This window comes from Octodon degus, unplaced genomic scaffold (assembly GCF_000260255.1).
Source record: "Octodon degus isolate 3935 unplaced genomic scaffold, OctDeg1.0 scaffold00334, whole genome shotgun sequence".
Classification (NCBI taxonomy): Eukaryota; Metazoa; Chordata; class Mammalia; order Rodentia; family Octodontidae; genus Octodon; species Octodon degus.
In genome coordinates, this window is record NW_004524910.1 from 463,071 (window position 1) to 472,299 (window position 9,229).

At 38.8% G+C, this 9,229-nt stretch overlaps 1 pseudogene; it reads right to left on the minus strand.

The window, feature by feature from the left end:
* Positions 1 to 1,028, minus strand: part of LOC101567354 — a 21,337-nt pseudogene extending 20,309 nt beyond the window's left edge.
* Between the last annotated feature and the right edge of the window lie 8,201 nt (positions 1,029 to 9,229).

Here is a 9,229-nt window from a genome sequence, read left to right on the forward strand (position 1 = left end):
ACATATATATCTGCCAAAGTTTTTAGGGAATCTTTCAAAGCCTGAACTTGATTTTTCCCATATGGTGATTATGAAAAATTACCATACAGAATAAAGCAGGTTGTAGGTGCTGGTGAATAACCAGAAAACATTGTCTACTTGGTCCAACTAGACATCAGATATAAACACAAACATGGCACCTTTATTTTCATCCTCAAGTTGTTTTAGTTTTGCAGAAGTCTTTACAGATGTATTAGAAGACCCTACAAAAAATAATATTTCCATGGTATGCCCTAGTAGTACTCATGGGCTTGGTGGGTGGAAATCCAAAAGCATTGACATGGAACACTTGATCTTCAAACCAACCTTCTGCCAAGACAAAGCACACCTCTGTGTATAGACTGCTATGGAACTGACCTTTACTAAGATCCAGCTGGACTGTTCCAATGGGATCTTCCAAAAAAAATTTTTCCCTCTTTTAACTGGGTTATCATTCCAAGGACAATCACATCTCCAATCTTGGTTGTACTACCCAGTAAAGCTTCTATTGTATTAAGCTGGAATTTGCTTCCCATTTCATCAAGGTGAGAACCGATCACTGGAGGAGTAAATAATTTGTGTTGGTGGGTCCTCTGATGCAAAATGGTGTATCATTCATGATACAGCTCTGCTTTATCTCTTGCTCTTCCAAATAAATTTGGTGCAGGTGGTTGGTCATTAATAGAGGGAGAAATTTTTTTCTTTCTGAATTGTACACAAAGCGTAGAATATCAAAAGCTCCTCCGATATTGAAAACATGCTCTAGCATTTCCTCAGCTGACTGACTGCACTCCTGGACCGCAGCTTCCACTACAGACCATTCGATCATGTTTAATGACAAAGGGCTGCTTTTTACTGCATCAGTGATCTTTTCCAGAGTATCTGCAAGCTCTAATTCATTGACAGACTGCAGAACTTCTGGGAGGTACTTAATAGCTTCTCCTCGCAGCAGCAAGCTGTGTAGTTTGAAGGCAGCGAGGGCCCAGCCCCGCACCCTCTCCAGCGCCATGTTTGAGATTTCTAATAGCTTTTAGTATTCTGGTTTTTGCTGAATTTCTGGGTTCTTGATTATTATGTGTCTAGGTGTACGTTTTGGTTATGGCTAATTGGAATTGTGTGTCTCCCTTTTCTGTATTTCAGATTGTTTTCTCATGCTTGGGAAATTTTCTCCTACTACTTCTGCAAATAGTCTTTTTATACCATTTGTGCTGACTCCTGCTCCTATCTTTGACACCTGTTAATATTTTTTTCTTTCCTTTCCTTTCCTTTGCTCTTTCTTTCTTTCCTTCTTTCCTTGCTTCCTTGCTTGCTTGCTTTAATTTTCTTTTCTTTTCTTTGAAAGGATCAAATGCCTGGGGATCAATCCTTGCTATTTTCAAAAGATCTTTCCTTTCATGTTCACTAGCTGCAATGCTGTTTTCAAATTCTGAATATCTATATTCTGTTTCCTTCAAGTAGTTTTGCTAGCTTTCAGTGGAATTCCTAGTTTTCTGGCTATCACTCTATTTCTTGCATTCTATTTTTTTCCTGTATTAATTGTTCAATTTATTCATCTCTTCTATTCTTTATCTTTAATTTGTTTTCTTCAAACGTACCAAATTCTTTCATGATTGTTTCTTTAATTTTTTAATCCTTTATTTATTTATTTATCTGTTTGGTACAGGGTCTCACCGTGCAGAGTGGACTTGCAGTGACCCTCCTGTCTTGGCCTCTCCCACACTAGGATTACAGGCGTATGCTACCATGCCTGGTTTTGGTGGCTGGCACAGCAGGCCCAATGTTCTGGGGCTGGCACTGCATGTGGTATCAGGGATCAAACATGGGTCCTTTCATAATTGTCATCATTTTTTTACCTGAGAGATCATTTTTGATCTGGTTTGTTCTATAGCCTAATGGCATTGTTTCTTTATTTCAGTTGCTATCATTTCAGAAATTTCAGGTGTGTGATTTTTAGTTTCTTCTATGTCCTTGTCTCTTGCACTTGTTCTGAGTGGGCTGAAGGTCTGAGATTGCCTTTTGCTCACTCCTTTGTTTTGGCATTTTGATGCTCCTATGATCACTCAGACTCAGTAGTGGTGAGAGTACAGTGGAGCAAGGGTCAGTAAGTCTCTTGGAACAGTGAGTGTACAGTGTAAGATTCACTAAGGCTCTTTGGACTGTTATGGGGGCTTGACTGAAGCTCAGCCAATCTTCAGCATAGATGGTGGGCATGGGCCAGACTCACCAGGTCCCCATAGCTGTCCAGTGTCCACTTGCATTCTGCAAAGACGGGATAGGCCTCCACAGGTCCTGCAAGCTTCTGCAGTAGTGGTGCATGCTGGCTGGACTCACTAGGTGTCCATAGCTGCACGGTGTCTGCCTGCATTGTAAGAGGGTGGGATACTCTGCCTGTCCATCTACCGCAGTCCTGTGCTGGTGGTACGAGTGGGCTGTACTCACTAGGTCTCCATATCTGCCTGGTGCTTCCCTGTATTCTGGGATGGTGGGCTAGCCTGCCAGCTAATCTACTGGTAATGCATGCAGGCCAGATTCTGAAATTTTTAAAATAGGTACAACTCAATAAAATGTTAACTAGTACCAGTGATAATTGTCCTCATTGAATTTTACTAGAATAGTTTAGCAGTATTTTTAGTATTTAGTATTTAACATGACATTTGCTGTGGAATATGTTAAAGGAATTTTATTTTATCCTTAGTTTTCTAACCAGAAATAATTAATTACTGTATATGGGACACCTATCAAACAGATTGTATGTTTTCCTTTAAACTGAGAATGTGTAAATTTTTTAGATAAAGATTCAGAGAAATGTTGTGTTATTATTCAATGTGTTACTGCCCTCAGGTTTCTAATATTTACTTAAAAGTTTTCTTCTGGTGTCTCACAAGTGAAACATCTGCAGTCTGTTGGGGCTTTTTCCTTTTTATACTTTAGGAATTAGTGTTGTTGACCTGATATGCTGCTATATTACTGTAAGTTTGTGCATTACTTACACTAATATGACAACATTTCTATATAGTACTTCAAAGATTTAACAGGCTATTAGAAGCATTAAAAGAAGTAAGAAAGATTGCTGGATATAAATTGCTAGATATAAAATGTATGCTGTTAGGGTCTTTATCTAGATCCCCCAACCCTAAAGCCTTAAGCACTCATAGGTGGAGCTTTTGGGAGGTGACCGAGTCATGGGGTGTGATAAGCCTGACTTGACTTTGCACCGATGAGTTTATAGCCAAATGTGGTGTTGGGAGGTAAGTCCTGGCTATGGGGGTTGCAGGAGGCCAGGCCTGCAAGGGCGTACCTCTTACTCGCCTCTCTTGATTTCTCTGTTTCTTGCTGCCATCCCCATCTGCCATTCCACCCTGCCTTGGAGCCAAGTGACTGGACTGACACCACTTTAAACTGGAATGCAAAATAGACTTTTCTTCTTTTAAATTGCAGCTATCTAGTGTTGTGTCCCAGCAAGGAGAAATTAATTAAGACATATACCTTCCCTCCATGTGGGTAATTAGTACTTCCAGAAAATACAAAATGAGATGACTGTACACTAACTGCAAAACATCTAAGTAACATGGAAACTAACAAAATATTCTCAAGATTTTTAAGTGTAGAAGCTGTGTGTGGTGGCACACCTCTGTATAATTCCAGTACGTGGATGGCTGAGGCAAAAGGATTGCTACAAGCTAGCGGCCAGCCTGGTCTGCATAGTGAGTTCAAGCCTGCCAGTACTTCATAGGGAGAACCGGTTTCAAACACAAAAAAGATGACTTTTAATTAGAAAAGCACTAAAAAGTATATGGGAATCTATAGAAAACTTTATACTCCATATTTAAAAGTAGGCTGACAGCACTGTGGAGATTTTAACTCTTCTAGATAATGTATAAGTAAAGTAAAATTTGAACAAAAGTTCTAGTAGAAACTTGTTGCATAGGTCCTGCATTACCTTGGTCTTAACCATCCAGCAGAAAAGTATAAAAATTAAGTATAAGAAGTAAAACCATGGTGTTATGTTGAGCTGTAGGGGACTCAGGTCAACAATTTCTGACATTGCCAGTGACTACTGGACTCTTTAGAATATTTTGCTGAGTTTACACACCTATAATATTCAAATAACGGAACTAAACAAAAACAGGCAATACAGATGAATGTCCATTTTGTATCTGTGTATTCAAAATGATTAGAATAGATATATAGTTACATTCTCTTAATGAATAGAGGGATTCGTTCTAATAGTGTTTGTAAATAGGATATCATGTCTGCATCTTGTACAGCAATTAACCACTAGGAAGAATGTATGCAATGTGTTAATTATTAAAACTGTCCTACCAATTTGGTTTGAAACTGTCTCATTGCTATTTGTTTCTCAATAAAATTATGAAAAAAAAACCGTCCATGCATTAAAAAAAAAAGTTCTAGTAGATAATTTGAGGAAGTCAACATAGTGTCTCTGTCTGTGTCTATGTCCGTCTGCCTATTTGTCTGTCTGTCTGTCTATCTATCTATCTTACCTATTTATCTATCAATATCTAGCAACACTAGCCCCTCACGCACAAATACTGTTGGCCAAGAGTTGGTGGTTATGCTGCACTGCTGCATTGTGGTCCATTGTACTGCATGTGACTTACCTAGTTTCTGTTGACGTCACGTCTTTTTTTTTTTTTTTTCCTCTGTATTTTAGGGAAGGGTTTACAGGATATTCAGGCCTCATTATTGGATTGGACTTGTAGTGATTCTCCTGCTTACAGCCTACCGAGTGCTAGGATTACAGGTGTGTGCCACCATGCCCAGTCTCAACAGCCCTGACATCAGGTCTTAAATAAGCAGGCAGGAGGCTGGATTTTATGGTAGAGGATTCTTTTAAACCAGTGTGAAGAGAATTATTCTTAAGTGGTATAACAGACCAGCTGCCTTTCCACTCTTTTTTAAATATAAGAAACGTCACGTGTAGTTAAGTTGAGTGTGCTTCACAGTTCAGTACTGTTTGTGCAAGATATTTCTCCTGTTACAGTTTATTCTGTTATTTTTTCTCAATTTTCTGTCTGCCTTCCTTTTTTTGTTTTCTCTCGTGAGTACCCAGTTAAATTTATTCTATAAGGTCTTGATCATGTTTGCATTTATGAAAACAAGAAAAATCTTAGTTTGTAATATATGTTTTTAATCTACTTAAATCATTTTTTATTGTGGAACAGTCTTCCATATTTTTCTAACCAACATTGTTCTAATTATCTACTTTTCTCTCTGTATAATAAATTTATTTACTCTGAAAAGCAATAAAAATATATTGGTGACTTACTATTTACTGGAAGCAATAAGAATCCACTTGAGATACGTGACCATAAAATGAAAGCTGTATCAGAAAGTTTTTGAACTTCTCTCTAGTTTTGAGGTTTTGGCTTTTCTCTAGTCACCTTCAGTTCTACAAATTGTAGACGTGTGCAGAGTGTTAACTTTAAGAAGACTGGGTTTTTTTCAGGTGAGATTATCAAAGAAAGAGAGGTACAAGAGAGAAAAGGGAGCACTTACATTATTGCCCCAAGAAATCCAAGCTGGGTGAGAATACAGTGAGGACACTGAAGAGATAAAGTTTGAAAATATCTTTGTGTGTGTGTGTGTGTGTGTGTGTGTGTGTGTGTGTGTGTGTGTGTGTATTTTTTTTAATTGACCCATAGGGGGGAAGTGCATAGGGAGTGCCTAAGTGTACTTCCCATGCACAGCAAGATAGAAGATATCCACCTCAGTATATATATAATGAAGCATTCATGAACATTATTTAATTGTTAAAAAGTTTAGTATGTTTGTTGTATAGAATGATTACACAGATCATAGGGAATTGGTGCATGTATGTAACTCATCTTGATTCTTTCTGGTTTTATTCACCCTCTCCTTCTTCCTCCATCTCAATCTGTTTGCAAAGGATCTGTCTCTCTTTCATATTATCTGTCATTTATTTTGCTCTCTAAATCATTTGTATTTTATGTTTCTCATATGAGAGAAAACATGCAGTGTCTGTGCCTGTGTGTCTCATTTATTTCTCCACTCTCAAGATGCACCTACAAATGACTTAAATTTATCATTCTTTATGGCTGAGTAGTATTTTATTGTGTCTGTACATCATCTGTCAGTTGCTGGGCGTACAGTCTGCTTCTAAGATTTTGCTGTTATATGTGCTACCAGGAAATGGGTGCACATGTATCACTGTAACATGATGTCTTAACTCTTTGGGGACCTTCTTGTGCAGCAGGAGGCAGCAGGGCAGCCAGGTGGGCAGGGTGGGGCTCCTTTGTCTCTCCTGTTAATGAGGTGGCTATAACCTTTTTTTGGGATTAAATGTGTCTTGTGTGTCGCTGTCTTGGTTACTCTTCTCTCGTTGCTGGGACAAATACCCCACACCCAAACTGGAGGAAGGAAAGGTTTATTTAGCTCACAGTTACTGGAGGTTTTAGTCCATACTCAACTGGCTCCAAGGCAGCCTGGCACATGGCAGAGAACAACTTTTCATGGCTGGGGCAAAGAGCAAGAACACGAAAGGGAGGAGTAGCAGCAGCTCAAGCAGCTAGCTTCTCTCCCCTTCTCATATTGTAATGCAAATTACCTGCCCCAGGGCAGGTGCAGCATCTACACCCACAGTAATCAGTCGCAAACTCCAGAAGCTGCCCCCACCCCACTGCATGAGGCTTTGGGGGGGGGGGAACTAGACACAAACCATAACAGTAGAATAACAATGAATTTTGGTTTTTGATTCAATCAGCTAATCTGTGTCTTTTGATTGGGAATAAACCTTTCCTTCCTTCCTAAATAAACCTTTCCTTCCTTCAGTTTGGGTGTGGGGTATTTGTCCCAGAAACGAGAGAAACCAATTGCATTTGAGAGTTATTTACTGAAAGGCATTGACTTATTCCTGTCATTGCATTATTTTTCCACTTGCCATGATTCCTTTTTTTCTAGGTATCTCTGAGTATGTGGCTGCCGACATCAGCAGGGCAGCCAGTTTTAATACATTGTTTTCTAGTTCTAATACATCGTCCTTACACTGGGCACTTCTGCTGCCCATACTTTCAGTAAAGTATTTTATTGCCCAGGATTTCTGTCTAGTAGCTTTTCATGGACTCTAATTCTTTAACTTTCTCTATAGCACATTTCTGCTTGCTCTCTGGCCGGGGCACCACTCTGTGTGGCTTTTCCTTGGTCCTTCCGTGGTCACTTTCCCCAGAGTGACATTTTTATAACCTGTGAACTTGGTTGAATCCCTGGGTCACTACATTTAGTATTTCCCAGCACAGGGTGCTGGGGGCTCCTGTGCAGGCACCTACCTGCCTGTCAGTGGGTGCAGTGTATAGGATGGTTGGTGGGCATGACATTTCTGGGTTTGGGAAGGAATGGGAAAGTACTTATTTCTAAGTCAGTCTGGCCTCTTCTTTTCCCAGGTTCCCACCACTCACTGATGCTGCTCCCTGGCTTTCAACTTCTCTATCTCTGAGACAGGCCAGGATCCAGGTGAGTTGCTTCCATAAAGCCCCTTTCTGTGTTGTCTGTCCTCTTTGTTTACCCCTTGCCTAGTTGTCACTGATGCGCAATCTCCTGACCAGCTGTGAAATATGTTTGAACATGGCTGACTTGGCCCTTCTGACCTTAAAACTTTGGCTCTTTTGAGGTTGGAGGGAAGACCTTTTGCATGTAGTAACTCCTCCCCAGATAGCTGAAACAAATTTTTCTTTGTTTTTAAAAATGGTAATCAAGTAGTTGTTTGGTTGCTATAAGGATAAAAAAAATTATTGGAACCAAAAAGTAAAATGTGTAAGTTGATATGTTGTCTGAGGGCAAGAAGTAGGAGTTGAGATGATGAAGGGATTACATTTAGAGGCAGTTAGCGTATGACCCCATCAGTGCAGCCATGTGTAGTATATATTCACATCTATCTGTCTGTCTGTCTGTCTGTCTATTCATCTATCTATCTAATCTGTCTCTCTGCTTATTAGATCTTCAAAAGTTTTTCTTTTATTTATTCCTAGGATAAGAATTGTTGGATCATAAAGCAAAAAACTCTTTCAAATTTCTCTTTAATTTCTCCACATGCCATCAGATTTATCTCCAAAATGATTGTACTATTTTATATGCCCACCAACAGAGTATAAAAATTCCCCTTTCACCACACTAGGATTCCAAATTTCTGTTACTCTGATGAATACACGGTGGTATCTTGCTGTTTTAATTTTCATTTCTCTAATTGCAAGTAAATCCAAAAGCATATTATCATATTCAGGGTATCTTTTTCTGTAAACTGCTTTTCTTTGTTCATTTTTTCTATTTAGTTCAGTTTCTATTAAATTTTACATATATTAGGTTATAAAAATTTATATATTAACCTTATAATTTAACTATTTACATGTTGATCTTCAGTTTATCTGGTCATAAATTTATCTTTGTTTCTAAGTGAAGGTTCTGTTTTTCTCTATAGAATAAAGCTATTTCCCCAACATCTACTGAACAATTCTTTTCCCCACTGCTGCTATACTATATATCAAGTTATATCTACAAAAACCTATTAACATTTCTGGATTTTCTATTCTGTCCCATTTTTATTTTGGTATTCTCATCTTACTTGCCTGTGTAAAGATTTTAAGTCTAGTAGAGGAAGGTTCTTCTTTTGTTTGCAAAAATGCAGAGCTGGCCAGATAGCTCAGCAGATTAAAGTGCCTGCTGAGGCAGATTCAGCGACCGGGGTTCAATCCCCAGCATTCAGTGCTGTGCCGCGCTGTGCCGTGCTGTGCCATGCTGTGCTGGCCGGGCTCCCAGGACTGCCAGGACTGGATGTGGTGGTGCGTGCCTGTAATCCCAGTGGTTGGGAGACTGAAAACAGGAGGATCACTTCGAGTGAGACCCTGTGGACCCTGTACTAAACACATAAAAAACTGCTTTAGCTGGGGCTGGGGATATAGTTTAATAACAGTGCCTGCCTGACAAGCGCAAGGTCCTGAGTTCAGTTTCTGGTAAAAAAAAAAAAAAAAAAAAAAAAGCTTAATTATTTATAGATCTTTATCAGTTTATATTTAGCTTTCCTATTATCTTATATGTATTTTAATTTTTGTTAGAAGTACAGGAGAATGTCTTTGTAACTTTAAGATAGAAACTACTTTTTTAACTAAACAAAAATGTACCGATGGCTTTAACTGTATCAAAATTAAGAATTTTTTTTTATCATAGACAAAGGAAACAA